Here is a 16,285-nt window from a genome sequence, read left to right as displayed (position 1 = left end):
ACTTTCTGGGTTGTATACAGTATGCGCATTTATACTTTCGGGGTTGTATATACCTTCTGAGTTATATATGCGTACAGTATATATACTTTCTGGTTTATATATTCGTATATATACACTTTCTGGGTTGTATATGCGTACAGTATATATACTTTCTGGGTTATATATGTGTACAGTATATACACTTTCTGGGTTATATATGTGTACAGTGTATATACTTTCTGGGTTATATATGTGTATATATACACTTTCTGGGTTATATATGTGTACTATATATACTTTCTGGGTTGTATACAGATGCAGCAGTTCGTTATTCGAACATATCACGCGTTGTATACCTCGGAATACCCATGTCATAGTGCGTCATTACCGCGTGTTGCATACCTCGGAATACCCATGTCATCGTGCGTCATTACCGCGTGTTGACTCGTTTTTATCGAGTGCAGAAAATTGCATTTTAGTGTTCTGATTTTTAAACACCTGCAAATTGACACAGTACTCTACTGTACACATTACAATTCATTCATTTCTGTCACGGAAACGCGAAGAATTGCACCCAAAGAAATCGGGATCCATGAAATTCAATCAAATCAACCGCGTGTTTGGCCGCGTGGAGTACAGCAGCGCACACGAAAACGGCTCCGTGATATGTTCGAATAACGGCCGCTGCATCTGTATGTGTACAGTATATAATACCTTCTGGGTTATATATGTGTACAGTATATATACCTTCTGGGTTGTATATGTGTACAGTATATATACTTTCTGGGTTTTATATGCGTACAGTATATATACTTTCTGGGTTGTATATGTGTGTATATATACTCTGTGTTATATATGTGTATATACACTTTCTGAGTTATATATGCGTACAGTATACAGTACTTTCTGGGTTGTATATGTGTGTATATATACTCTGTGTTATATATGTTTATATATACACTTTCTGGGTTATAGATGTGTACAGTATATATACTTTCTGTGTTATATATTTGTATGTAATGGTGTTTCCCCCACCCTCTTGGAGATTCTGCTATTACTGGTCGTTACCTGCTGGTAACAGGAGGGCTGAGCTGTCTGCCGGTGGTAGTGGGGACACAGAATCAGGTTTCTGGGGTACATTACCCACATGGTTCTCTAGCAGTGCAGCGCCTCCATCTGCTGTAGGATCCAGATAGGTGAAGATGATCTCCTACAGTAGAACTATCACCTCTCCCCCCAGTAAGATCACACACTAGGCGGGCTTATAACAACAGGAACGGTTTATTCTCTCACTCTGTGCAGCACAGTACACGGCAAGGTTCTGCCCAATGCAGCAACTGTCAGCTACTCAATGAAGGATGGTCCCTGGACCTACACTACAGGCCAAGGGCATCCACAGCAGGCCCAGCTCTTCCCTGCCCCTCTAGCAGAGGTATGGTACACACTCACTCTCCCCTGGGGGGAAGAGGAACAGAGAAAGCCCATAATCAGGCTCTTAGCTGTGTGTAACGAAAAAATGGTACCGGGCGCTTCTAATGGTGAATTAATTACAATAGTACAAGTGATATAAACGTGATATATAAATGTGAACTACAAAAAAATATATAAATATATATAGTGAATAAAAAATCCTTCACCAAATGTGAGAAAATATATAAACAGCAGCTCTACACCCTTAAATGACTGTCCAGGTCCAAAGTTCTTGCGTTGTCTTCCAGGTGGGGGGAGCGCTCAATTCTTGAGATAATATGCAGGGAAAAAAGTGGAAGAAATAATAGTGCAGACCATATATATATATATAATATGTGCAAACAGTAATCTCTAAATATGTCTCACTCACAGTAGATGGATAGGTAACAGACGTGTCAGAGATCCTTCTCTCTCTGACTGGAGCCCTTGTATAATAGAAGCCCTCTGATAGTAGTGATATTAGATCTGTATATCTGGTGGGCTAGAAGGGTCCATAAATGCTGAGTGTACCTCCCGAGGATATGATAAAGAAAGAGAGCACACAATGGTGTAGTACATAAGGGTATAATGTGGCAGAAACACACACAGGTAATGCCCTCACATTTGTACAATGATATCAGTCGTTGGAGAGAGCCGTAGGTGACTCGTGGGGGGATGCCGCTGGTACAGTCACTCAGAGATTCTTCCGTGTGCGTCACGTCCGGTGACGCAACGGTCAGGGCGGAAGACGCTGTCTACCGCTGCAATCTCTCCAGCTCGTTTGCCAGCACCTCCTCAAGTCAATACTCCCAAAATAGTGTCCTCCAACTGGCTACGTTAGATTCTACGCGTTTCGTAGCTGTTGCCACTTCTTCGGGAATCATTCCCTAAATGAAAGTGCTATCCCTAAAAAAAATTCTCAATCAAAATCAGAAGACTCGCTGGAAAAATCATCCCAATCCCCTTCTCCTCCTGAACTAATCTCAACATCAAGATTCCCTCCCACAGGTTCACAAAAATAGAGATCCACTTTCAGCCGTTTTTGCTTCCACCTCGCCATTTTTTTAAAATTCGCTGGTGGTTCCAACTCAGGTATAACCATCTGTGACAGGGTGAATGAATGTCACCAGCTATATGCCTGGCAGACGTATGTGTAGGTATGCAGTGCAGCAGTGACAAGGTTAATTTACAGCTGGGAAGCTTCTGACAATTAGAGTGGTCCCAGCTGCATAATCAAGGTGTTTTAAAACCCCCAGGCTGTACACACATGGGAGCTAGCTGGTCAAGAGATAGGACTGAAATGCTGAAGTAAGATTACTGCTATAAGGTCTGTTTTCAAAGTACATGTTTGATGAACTGTCTGTGTCCTGCATGCTGAAGAGAAGCTGTTTTGTTTTTTGTATGCTGAAAAGAAGCTATTTTGTTTTTGTGTGCTGTATTTTTTAAGGCTCAATAAATAAGCCTTATCAAGAGAACCCGCTTGTGTGGTTGCATGCACCCTGCAACATATGGTGTCAGAAGTGCCGGGATTTTGAGAGGCCCCTGCAATTAAAGGGCCACACACAAAAAAAAAAAATGGAAGAACTTTTAAAAGCGTTTCTGTGCGAGCAGGCCCGACTACAGGCAGAGAGAGATGAAAGACTATTGCAGCAGCAAACCCAGCTCCTAATCCAGCAGCAGGAAGCACAGGATGAGTAAATGGCCAGGTTGCTGACTCAATCCCAGGGGTCTGCCAGTCCAGAACTTGCGAACAAACCTCCTGAGGAAAATGGCTCTGAACGAGGATCCAGAGGCTTTTCTACTGATGTTTGAAAGAGTTGCCAAAGCCCAGGGCTGGTCTGCAGATCGCTGGGAAACCGCTTTGGCCCCGCTCCTCATAGGAGAAGCCCAGGTCTCATATCAAGGCCTCCCAGCAGACCAGGCAATGGATTACAAACAAGTAAAAGCCACCATACTGGATCGCTTAGGTCTGACCCAGAGACCTACCAGCAGCAGTTCCGGAGCCTGAAGTATACCGCTAAGATGAGACCCCGGGTCCTCGCTCAGCGGTTATTGGACTTGTGTACTCGCTGGATACAACCCGAGGAGCGCACTAAGGAGGCAATTGTTGAGCAAGTTGTTTAGGAACAATTCCTACAGGTAATACCCCCTTCCGCACGCTCTTGGGTAAAACGCCATGCTGCTGAAACCCTAGCTTTGGCGGTTCGACTCGTTGAGAAATTCCTTGGGGCCGAGAACCAGGCGAGTGTCCGGGATGGGACGAATCTGACTACACCGGCACTTGCGGATGCCCAAAGAGGGAGACTGGAGCAACGGGGAAACTACGGACCATCCATACGCCACTATCAAGTACCACGGAAGTAGCAGTCCTTCCAACAATGGAGAGGTCTAAATGTCGGTCACCGTAGAGAACCTCTCCACTTCCTGATATTGACTCGTCGCCACATGAGAGGAACTTCGGAGGATGCATGGTCTTCAGTATCTGGCCCAGCGGAGCGATATCCGCATCACCCTCCGGCGAGGGAGCCCTCTCCATGTTCTGCCTGCGGAGAACAAGGCCACCGCTACGTGGACTGTCCACAGATGGATTGTTCCTTCAGCAGGACCGTCGCCTCGGCCTTCACCGGAGAAAATTACAAGCACTGGCTACTTCCAGCCCAGGTTGGGGGTAAAACCGTCCAGGCCATTGTAGATTCGGGCTCTGGGAAAACTCTGGTCTTCCAGGAACTGTTACCGCCTAACGTGTGTTCTTTTGACTCCCCATGGAATATAGAATGTATACACAACGATGTAAAACGGTATCCGACGGCAAAAATCCGGCTACAGGTAAAAGGTCAGGAGGCCTACCTCGAAGTAGGAGTTGCTCCTTGGCTCCCTGCCCCTGTTGTGCTCGGCCGGGACTGGCCTTTCTTTTCAGACCTAATGGCTCCTGTCTCTCATGAGGAGCCTTATTCTATGGCTCAGGAGAACCCTGGTAAACTGTTCCCCTTCTCGGCAGACCTTTTCCCCAGTAGACACTGGGTTCAAAATACTCGGAAGCAAAAACGCTGTGACAAACATCACTGGTTGCAGAAATCTGGGTCTCAAGGTGACCATTCTAGTAGCCAGAAGTCACAAGTGATGGCTGGGGATGGCCAGAAGGAGGGGGATATGGGCCCTGGAGATTTACCAGACCTATACCTCCCTGATTTTCACCAGAGGCAAAGGGAAGACCCAGTCCTTGCTAGATAGTATGATAAAGTGGTAAAAATTGATGAGCAGATATTGAATGCACAGGGGGTGATAGTATTCCCCCATTTTGAATTATCAAATGATATCCTGTATAGGGTGAATAGGCAGACACAAACAGGGGAGGTCGCCAGACAGATATTGGTTTCCATGGTGTTTGTTAAATCTGTGTTCACTCTAGCCCATACTGTCCTTTGGGGTGGTCACCTTGGTAGGGATAAAATATTGGACCGTATTTCGTCCCGATTCTATTGGCCAGGGATGCATAGTGATGTTGCTAAGTTATGTGCGGCATGTCCGGAGTGCCTGCTAACTAGTCCGAAGGGACAAAAAAACAGCCCCTTTGGTTCCTCTACCCTTGGTGTCAGTTCCCTTTCAGAGGATTGGGGTAGACTTGGTAGGACCTCTAGAACCTTCTGCGAAAGGACACAGGTTTATTCTTGTAATAGTTGACTATGCAACAAGATATCCTGAGGCATTCCCCTTGATAGGATAATCCAAGAATGGGGAGGGGGGGAGGGAGGGGTAAGGGATGCTCCCGCATCAGCAGGTAAAAAGTGTATAAGTAATAAGGTGTCGAGCCAAATACCGGTGCAAAAGAGGAAAAGTATATCTAAAGCGGAAAAGAGAAAAAGTTCCTCCTTGAATGCACTCGGATGAGCCAGTATTGATAGTAATGAGTGTGTTAAAAACCTTTTAATCACAAGAGAAGGTTAAAAAAGAATTGTACAGAGGGGCATGGTATATATAATCCAAGGCCAGCCCCTAAAAGGCAAACCAGCAGAATCGTCCTCACTCTTGAGGAGATATGGGTATAACAACACCTAAATGTGGAACTGTGTCGCTCAGATAGTACCCTTTCCTTGATAACAGCAACAGCGAAGCAAGTAGCCAAGTTGTTGGAGCTGTTCTCACGGGTTGGACTTCCCCAGGTTATGTTGACAGACCAAGGTACAAATTTTATGGCTAAACTGATGCAGGATGTCTTAAAATTACTAGAGGTCAAGTCTGTTCGGACATCGGTCTACCATCCACAGACTGACGGATTGGTGGAAAGATTTAACCGAACTCTAAAAGGGATACTGAGAAAATTTGTAGATTCAGAGAAGAGAGCCTGGGATGAATTTCTCCCTTTTCTGCTGTTTGCAGTGTGGGAAGTTCCCCAGGTCTCCACAGGATTCTCTCCATTTGAACTGCTGTATGGCCGCCAACCCCGGGGTATCCAAGACATCCTAAAGGGAGGAACAGCGGTCCCCTTCTAAGAATACCCTGCAATATGTATTGGACCTTAGGAAGCACCTAGATGTGGTCGGCCATTTTGCTAGGGAGAATCTTAGATCAGCCCAGGACAGTCAGGAGAGACATTACAATCAAAATACTTGCATGAGAGTGTTTCACCCAGCAGATCAGGTGATGTTATTGTTACCCAGTTGTGAGAGCAAACTCCTAGCCAAATGGCAGGGCCCATTCGAAGTACTCCGCCGCACAGGTGATGTGGATTACGAGATCGCTCAACCAGGGATCAGGAAGGGTAAACAAATTTACCATGTGAACTTGCTGAAACCCTGGAAGGTGCAGCGGTCTCTATTCATCCACCCGGTGGAGGAGGAAACGGACCTGGGTCCTCAGCCCCCACGGGAGAACATTGTGGGTGACGATAAAATCCCAATGGATAGACAATTGTCCTCTGAACAAAAAGGGGACTTGTTAGAAATAGTTACACAATTCAATGATGTTTTTTCTGATTTACCAGGGCAAACTAATTTAGTTTCCCATGTGATAGAGACAGCACCTGGGGTAAAAGTACGTTCCCGTCCTTACAGGTTGCCTGAAAGCCGTAAAGCCCTGGTAGAGAAGGAGGTACAAGAAATGTTACACTTAGGAGTGAATGAGGAATCATGCAGTGAGTGTTGTAGTCCACTAATTATGATCTCTAAACCCGATGGGAAGGTAAGATTTTGTGTGGACCTCCGAAAGGTCAATGCAGTATCCAAGTTTGATGCTTATCCGATGCCAAGGGTGGACGAGTTAATTGACGCCCTTGGTAACGCGGAATATATATCCACGCTCGACTTAAGAAAAGGATACTGGCAAATACCTTTAGAGGAAAAGTCCAAGTGCAAAATAGCCTTTGCCACTCCCATGGGTTTATACCAGTTTGTGACAATGCCATTTGGACTGCATGGAGCCCCAGCCACATTTCAGAGGTTCATGGATAAAGTACTGAGACCTCATAGGGCTTATGCCGCAGCCTATCTAGATGACATTGTCATTTATAGTAAACACTGGCTGGGCCCATCTAAATAGGCTGAAAGCGGTCCTCAAGTCGCTAAGAGAGGCAGGGCTCACAGCCAACCCTAAGAAATGTGCCTTAGGTAAGGCGGAAACAAAGTACCTGGGGTATGCAGTGTGTGGTGGAAAAGTAAGGCCACTAGCCGATAAGGTAGCTGCCCTGAAAGAAGTTCCGACCCCCCGAACAAAAACGCAGGTACGCTACCTGTTGGGTTTAGCAGGGTACTATCGGAGGTTCATCCCCAACTACTCTGAAGTTGCAGCCCCACTAACAGACCTCTCAAAAAAGTGTGCCCCTACACAAGTGGTATGGTCAAGGGAGTGCCAGAAAGCCTTTGAGGAGGTAAAAAGGTGTCTATCAGAGGGTCCCGTCCTTAAAAGCCCAGACTTCGATAAGCCTTTTATTGTATAAAACGGTGCCTCAGAGATAGGGCTAGGGGCAGTGCTCTCGCAACAGTTTGAGGGAGTGGAACATCCGATCCTTTTTCTGAGTAGGAATTTGTTCCCAAGGGAAAAAAACTACTCCTTAATTGAGGAGTGTCTCGCAGTAAAGTGGGCAATCGAGGCCTAGAGGCACTACCTGGCGGGAGTCCATTTTACATTGGTAACAGACCATGCTCCATTAAAATGGTTAAATACCATGAAAGACTCCAATGCTAGGTTGACCATGTGGTATATGGCCCTCCAACCCTTCTCGTTTGAGATTCAGCACAGGCCTGGAAAAGAAAATGCCAATGCTGATTTCTTTTCTAGAAAAAGGGTGGATGGTCGGGCTTCAGCCGTTCGTTGCCCCAGCCACACACTAACAGGGGAGGAATGTGACAGGGTGCATGAATGTCACCAGCTCTATGTCTGTCAGACGTATGTGTAGGTATGCAGTGCAGCAGTGACGAGGTTAACTTTCAGCTGGGAAGCTCCTGACAATTAGAGTGGTCCAAGCTGCATAATCAAGGTGTTTTAAAACCCCCAGGCTGTACACACATGGGAGCTAGCTGGTCAAGAGATAGGACTGAAATGCTGAAGTAAGATTACTGCTATAAGGTCTGTTTTCAAAGTACATGTTTGATGAACTGTCTGTGTCCTGCATGCTGAAGAGAAGCTGTTTTGTTTTTTGTATGCTGAAAAGAAGCTATTTTGTTTTTGTGTGCTATATTTTTTAAGGCTCAATAAATAAGCCTTATCAAGAGAACCCACGTGTGTGGTTGCATGTACCCTGCAACACCATCTCTATAGGGGCATGGGGAATAAGATCCTCAATCTGATCCACCTCCCACTCAGGCACTCCCTTCATACTGAACGGAAAACAAATAGGTAGAGCTATATCCCAATAGGCAGGCAGCCTGTGATATAACCCTGACCCCCAGTCAGGTAATGAATATGACAAAAAATTATATCTATGGCGCTCTGCACTAGTAATAAATATACCATATATATTATATAAAATAAAATTATACAACCAGTGTCGTGGATGTTCTCCCTTTGGTATAGATGCTCCACACGTGGTAGGTATACATGTAAGGAAAGAAAATCAAAACATAGTGTATTACTGTTATACACACATACAAACATGCAACATGAGACAGACGCGGAGAACAACAGGTGACAAATTACAAACACATTTAATAAGGTATATCATTAAAAATACATAAAAATACATAAAAACATATATAAGGATCTGGAAGGACACTCCAACTCAAGTGGGGGTACCTGCTTACCGAATGTAAGAAGGTATCAGGCTGTGGATATTTTTAAAAGAGTATCCCTTCTTGTGGATGGCTGCTGCTCTAGCGAGCTCCTGGGCTCACACGTGTAGTCTCCTGCGTGGATAGTGCAGGCTCCTTCAGCCCGTGGCATCCGCCTCTGTCCGCCGTGGACACGTGATGCTGGCGTGTAAGCTGGCCGCTGTAGACACCTCCTGCCTGGCCGCTGAAAGCGCGCCAACCGGAGCAGATTCAAATGCGGATGGATATGCGCCAAGAAACAGCAGCCCGCAGGTAGCAGCTATCGATTCCAAGGAGGACAGTAATCACCACTGAGTGTGGGAGACCTCACAGAACCACCCTACGCGTTTCGAAAGTAAAACTTTCTTCCTCAGGGGTAAACGTGATATAGAAAAGTTGTGACCAGGATTGCAATAACAATACACAAACACTTTTATTATATTTAAATAACATATAAATAAAAACAATGCTATAGATTTAAAAAACTACAATATTAGTCAATATAAAGTATATATATATGTGGCTCTGAAATTAAACAAACAAGCGGTTAGTACTTATTAAGGATGAAAATGACCAACATTGAAAATACAAATCCAACACAGTATATATATATTAAATGTGTCCTAAAGACTAATTTTCTGTGCTTTGTCTTGCAAATATACTGTGTTGGATTTGTATTTTCAATGTTGGTTTAAAAATAATAAAAGTGTTTGCTATCCTGGCCACAACTGATGGGGTTAAACCTGATAAACTCAGAGGTAGATAATGACCTATTTATTCACACATATGTGTGATATGGTTAATTCACAATTCGATTGGCCAATTATGTTTTTGTGTTTGACCTATCAGATGTGGCTTTAGGGTATATATATTTCTGAATTTGTGTAATCAATATCCCTGATGAAGTAGCTCACGCTACGAAACGCGTTGGATTGATTTTTTAGCCCCCATTGTAATTCTGTTCACAATCTACGTGCTAAATATCATTTTGAGTCGTTTACAAACCTTTGTGAACATTTGTGGACTTTGGCATCACTGAAGTGAAGCACGATCTCACTTTACGGCCATCCGCACTTTACGGCCATTCTCACTTTGCGGCTGGTCGTGAATCAGATACGGGACACTCAACGTACCAGCCCGGCAGGGGCTTCCATAGCTCTGATCCCTGAGGGCGCTACATCGGCAATCAGCTGGACTGAGTGGCGGTATTGACGGCCCTTACGTGTAAGGGCTTTCCATCTGGACCTTGAGGACGAGCGGAGGTTCTTTCCCAGGTGCCGTGGCAGCGTGTGCCCAGACGGAGATCGCTTCCAAAGGCAGCAAAGTGGACATCCGTTGATCCAGAAGTGGCTGTGTGACGTTTGGTAACCAATGTATTTGCACATGAAATGCTGATAAACTTCTAATCTGATGTACGCAGATATCTTACCATATTATTAATATATATATATATATATATATTTTACATACTTCACCATGTGCGTTTGCGCTTTTGTTTTCTTTTTATTTCAGTTGGTTTAGGGGTGTTTCTCATCCCTTACATTATAGCTGCAGACACCCATTCTCAATCCTGAGGTTGTTTTTTTCAACTATTATCACATAGGTGGTTAATGGGTTAAAGAAAAATATTTTACACTAGAGGTATATAGTTGCACACTTGTATTTGTTTGTATTTTGCCATCTTGAAACAGTTCACATACGGGTCGAACCTGAGTAGTTATGACAGGCTCCTCGACCTGGAGAGCAGGCACATCATCTGCAGCCCCACACATAAACACAATGTCCTCTCTGTCATCTCCCTCTGGTGGACCCATAACTCCTAGGCAACACAGAAAGGGCGCGGCTATGGCTTTCGCACCACTCCACCACATGCTTGCAACACTGGTTTCTGCAATTTGCAACTCCACCACACTGTCTGCGTTGTTCTGGCAGGAATTCATTTCCTTTAGATCTGTACAGCACATGGTTGCAGTCTACCAAGAGTAGTAATACCCCAGGCTAGCAAAGCTCCATTTTGATACACTGCACACGATCACAGTCCATTACAAGCACTCTGTGGTTCCATGATCAGGCTATGGCTTGTAGTACTCTGGGAGTTCTTCCAGCAGAGGGGCACCTAGTACATCAGGCACCTCTCCTAAGACACTCCCTAGTAGTACCTTACGCCACGCCGCTTGGCTGCCGGCATCACGGACCCTCTTCAGAGGTCTCTGGGATACGTTAACAAGAGCACCCCCTCTAGGCATGCCAACTACCCGCCTCATGGGGACTCAGAACAGCAATAGCCCATGTGTCTCCAGACCATTCACCCGATAGAAAAAATGTAGAAAAAACAGTGCACAACCAGGAGTAAGGGTCCGTGAAAAAAATTACTTTATTCGAACATAATTGAAAAATAGGAGGTTCACAGCTCTCCTACGCGTTTCGTACGGTAAGGTACTTTATCAAGGAGTAATGTTTCAAATCCCCGGTATCCTTTTAATATGGAAAATAGCTGAAGCGCTCAAATGCAGGTATATCTCAAAATGATAATAAGCCAGACCACTGTACCAGGGTACTAACAATTGATATAGTACCTATTGTGTCATATAATGGGTACTATCCTCCTGAAGACAGGTGGTGTGTGGTGCAACCCACTCACCATATGTCTCATTGGCAGGTTCCCCTGAAAAATATGCAAATACTCACATCCTGGTAGGGCAGGCAGGCAGGCTGTGCAGCTACTCAATGCAATACAGGGAAAAGGGAGACCAAAAAGCGCACCAGCACAAACGGAGCAGGAAGAAACCAGAGCAAAAAAATGATTAAAAGGGCACTTTAATGTGGCAAAAGACCCATCCAATGCATTTCGAACGTCGCAGCGTTCTTTTTCAAGGATAAAACACAATGTGATAACATCCATTATATACCCTCTTACCTGTGGGCCATTTCGCGCCAAAAATCAGAACCTGATGACGTCATAACAGAGCGACTCAGTGCCGATCTAAGGGCAAAAGGAAGTACCAAAGGCAGTGTGGCCATTTTGGATGTGGGCAAACATAGGAACACAATAACAAAGCTTTATTGACCATTCCAGCAGAACAAAATACATTGCTGCTAACTGGACAAGCATATTTAAACGAAATAAAGCTATATTAAACTAAACTAATGCTTAATAAAGGGTACTATTATATCATGGAAAAACATGAACAAGGTGGATTAAAAAACTAGCTGTGTTGCAACTAAGTTATATACAAAAAAAAAAAAAAAAAAGTTAAAAATAAAAACCTCTAGACATGATTAAAAAAATGTGCAAGAAAAGTAAATTTAAAGACATATTACACATACATACTGCATAACACAGATTGTGTACCTAAATCATAGGAACCAGGGAAATACAACCATTATAAAATATGAAGTATTATCCACAAGATACATCAAAGAACAATTTAAGCTTACATATTAGCATAATATTTGCATGATAAGGCATAGGTTCAAAGGTTATAATGACAAGAATATAATGTCCAATATAATGACAATTGTCTTATTTAATCTGTATTACCAACTAATTACACCATAATACGTCTATCACAAAAATGTTTACAAAAAATGTGTTAGTTGCCAGTCAATGTTCAAGCCCATAGGGAAGCGCGTTTGGAGAGTGAAGATCCAATACGCCTCCCTATGGTCCAGAAGGTTGACATGATCACCTCCTCTAGATTTAGAAATAACTGATTCAATCCCCAAAAAGGAAAAATTATTAATTCCTCCCTGACCACATTCAGTGAAATGTTTTGAGACTGGATGATTAGTGTCTCTCAATTTTATGAGCCTTAAATGCTCTAACATCCTGACCTTAAGGGCTCTAGTCGTCCTCCCCACATACCTCTTGCCACAACCACATGTTATTAGATAAATCACAAATTGACTTTTACAATTTATAAAACTGTTAATCTTAAATTCCTTATTTGGTAATATATTCACACCATGTGGCGGTGGCAAGGCAAACTGGAAAAAACTTTTGGCAGGCTTCATGTGTTTACATGCACTACAAGAGCCACATTTGAAGGAACCCCTAGTGATAAAAGTTTTTTTGAGACCAGAAGATTTGAGTTCACTTGGTGAAACATGAGATCCAATTGTTCTCGCTCTACGATATACAAAAGTAGGACCAGAATCCACATATTTTTTAAGGACAGGGTCCATGGATAAGACATTCCAATGTTTTGAAATTATAGAGTTTACTTTTCCACTTTGTTTACTAAATTGTGAAATAAAAAGAGGACATTTGTTTTTTGATTCTGTCAGTCCATGTGAGTCCTGTTTAATACCAATTGTCTTAACATTGTTAACAAGGCGAGAATCTCCAATTGGATGTGTGGGCAACAATGATGCTCTCTCTGTATGTAATGCATTTTCAAATGCAATTGCTAAATGTGATTTGGGGTATCCCCTTTCCAAAAATCTCCTTGTAAGCTCCTCAGACTGAGAAAGGAAACCACTCATAGTGGAACAATTCCTTCTCAGTCTGAGGAACTGTCCCCTTGGTATGGCCTTTATGACATGGGATGGGTGGCAGCTGTCCGCCCTAAGAAAGGTGTTCCTGGCATTTTGCTTCCTATAAACATCCGTTTGGATTTTTTTGTCTATGTCTACAAATAATTGTAGATCCAGAAATTCAATGTGATGGAAATGAAAATTTAATGTAAATCTTAGATTATAAAGATTATTATTAAGATAAGATACAAAAGTGTGAAGTGTAGTGACATCCCCCCTCCAAATAATAATTAGGTCGTCCACAAATCTTTTATAAAAAACAATATTGTGACGAAATAAATTAGTGCTCGAATAAATAAAAAGTGCTTCCCACCATCCCATAAATAAGTTCGCAAAAGAAGGAGCAAAACTTGTACCCATAGCAGTGCCAATAAGTTGCAAATAAAACTTACCATTAAATGTGAAAAAGTTGTGCGTGAGTAAAAAGTGTATAGCGTCCAAAATAAAAGCCGATTGAAAGATTGATATTTCTGGTATCTCAATAAATTGGCGGACCGCTGCCAAACCATGGTCATGTTGTATAACAGAATACAGAGAGGTAACATCAAGTGTTACCCACAGGTAATCATTACCCCATTTAACATTTTTGATCTGATCAAGAAGATCACCAGAGTCCCGTATAAATGAGGGCAATTTCCTAACAAATGGCTGAAGAAAACCATTAACATATCTTGACAGACCATCTCCCAAAGATCCAATACTAGAGACAATGGGACGACCTGGAGGGTCGACCAATGTCTTGTGGATCTTTGGGAGATGGTGGAAGATAGGAATAATGGGATGAGATGGAATAATGAATTTAACCTCGTCCTTCGACAGAACTTCCATAATAACACCTGAGTCAACCAGTTCTACAAGGAACTCCAAGAATTGCGGTGTGGGGTCGGCGGATAGTACACGATAGGACCGGCCATCATCCAGTTGGCGTAATGCCTCCCTGATGTAACCGTCTCTGCCCTGCACCACCACCGCACCCCCCTTGTCCGCACTCTTAATGACCAATGCAGAATTATTTTTCAAAGATTTTAAAGCTAAACGCTCACTTTGATTCAAATTGTCATGATCTATATAGGATAGGGAAAATCCCTGAGCTAGAAGACGAAGGTCTCTTATAACCAGATTTTCAAACATAGTCAGAAATTGACCCTTGACATGAGTGGGGTAGAACACAGAACTCCTTTTTAGGCCTGAATTCCATTCAGAAAATGTAGGAATATTAACATCATCAACCGTCTGTTCAGATAAAAGATCATTCATATCTTGCAGGGTACAAAAATCATTAAATGTATGTAAAGCAATAGATACCGGAGGAACAGAGTCGGATGAGGGGACATCACTCTCGGTAGCGTGTGATGGCCCCCCATCTAAATCCTCATCTCCGGTCGACCTAGTAACATTTGGAATAAAATTGTCAAAAAACTTTTTCAAGGATAATTTCCGAACAAACTTATACACATCAATAGTGGTTTCGAACAAATTAAAGTTAATTGAAGGTGAAAATTTTAGGCCTTTATCCAGTAGTGACAACTCTGTAGGAGAGAGAGCAGTTCCTGAAATATTTATAACATTAGATATATCATTCAAAACTTCTTCCTTTTGGAGGCGGACCTGTAGCCCCCTCCTCCTCCCCCCCCTCCTCCCTCTTCTGATTCTCTTGTGTCCTTTTGAAATAAAGGGAAAGATTTTGGTTGTTGCTGTTGCTGTCTCTGTTGATTAACATTTTGATAAGAAAAAGCATCCTGGCACCTAGGTGGTTGACCCCAAAAGGTGCGTCCACCCCTCCCTCGCCCCCTGGATGGAGCTCCACGACCACGATGATCATCATTCTCAAATGTATTGACAAAAGATACAGAATGAGAGGTAGAGGCAGTTTCTGCATCTGAAACATCAGATTCGCCACTCTGATAATCCACATTCTTAGATTTTAAAATGGACTTATTGGGAGTAGATTTAAACTGAATGAATGATTTATCTTTGTTATTTGATCTTTCCTGAATAGAATTTATCCTCTGCCAATGGTAAACCTGGTTCTTTTCATAGTCATATCTGTCCCGATCATATTTAATTTGTTTTTTAGACATAATACCACATTCCACATTTTTTACCGTTTTGGAGAGAATAACATCAAATTCCTTAAAGCCCTTTAAACCTTTGAAACTGTATAGGTTTTTTTTGCAGTTCTGTGATTTGAATATCAAGCTGATCTTTCTCCTTCATTTTCTGAAACACTATTAACTCCATCAAACGAAAAGAGCAGTCATTGAGGGCTGTCACCCATCTATTTTCAAAATCCACATCCGGAAAACCAAAGGAGGGGGCTTTTTTAACCCTTAGTCCTCTTGGGATCCTTTTACATTTAGCATAGTTCTCCAGGCTTATAATGTCCCACCATAAGCGGTTCTTATGAATCAATAAACTTTCCAATTTTTGAAAGTGGATTTTGAGATCAGAGATGTCAGTGGTATCCAAATCCACAATGTTATCAAACACACGTAAAGCTTGTTTTTTTCTCTGTGTATCATCACAAGTGTTGAAAAAAGAAGTATCCGAAATATCTTCTAATTCATCCATATTATCCCCTGGTTCCTCCATACCAATATAATGGAACACAAAGGGGGTACTGAAGCCACAAAAAAGTAACTATAAAAGTGTATAAAAAGCAAAAATATAAAAATTAGGGATCTTCCTTTTAAATTCAAAGATTAAGCTCCAAAAAACCTATGCATGTGCGGCTCCAACCTGTATATATTGCAATATGGAAAATAGCTGAAGCGCTCAAATGCAGGTATATCTCAAAATGATAATAAGCCAGACCACTGTACCAGGGTACTAACAATTGATATAGTACCTATTGTGTCATATAATGGGTACTATCCTCCTGAAGACAGGTGGTGTGTGGTGCAACCCACTCACCATATGTCTCATTGGCAGGTTCCCCTGAAAAATATGCAAATACTCACATCCTGGTAGGGCAGGCAGGCAGGCTGTGCAGCTACTCAATGCAATACAGGGAAAAGGGAGACCAAAAAGCGCACCAGCACAAACGGAGCAGGAAGAAACCAGAGCAAAAAAATGATTAA

This window comes from Ascaphus truei, chromosome 4 (assembly GCF_040206685.1).
Source record: "Ascaphus truei isolate aAscTru1 chromosome 4, aAscTru1.hap1, whole genome shotgun sequence".
NCBI lineage: Eukaryota > Metazoa > Chordata > Amphibia > Anura > Ascaphidae > Ascaphus > Ascaphus truei.
This window is presented reverse-complemented; position numbering follows the sequence as displayed.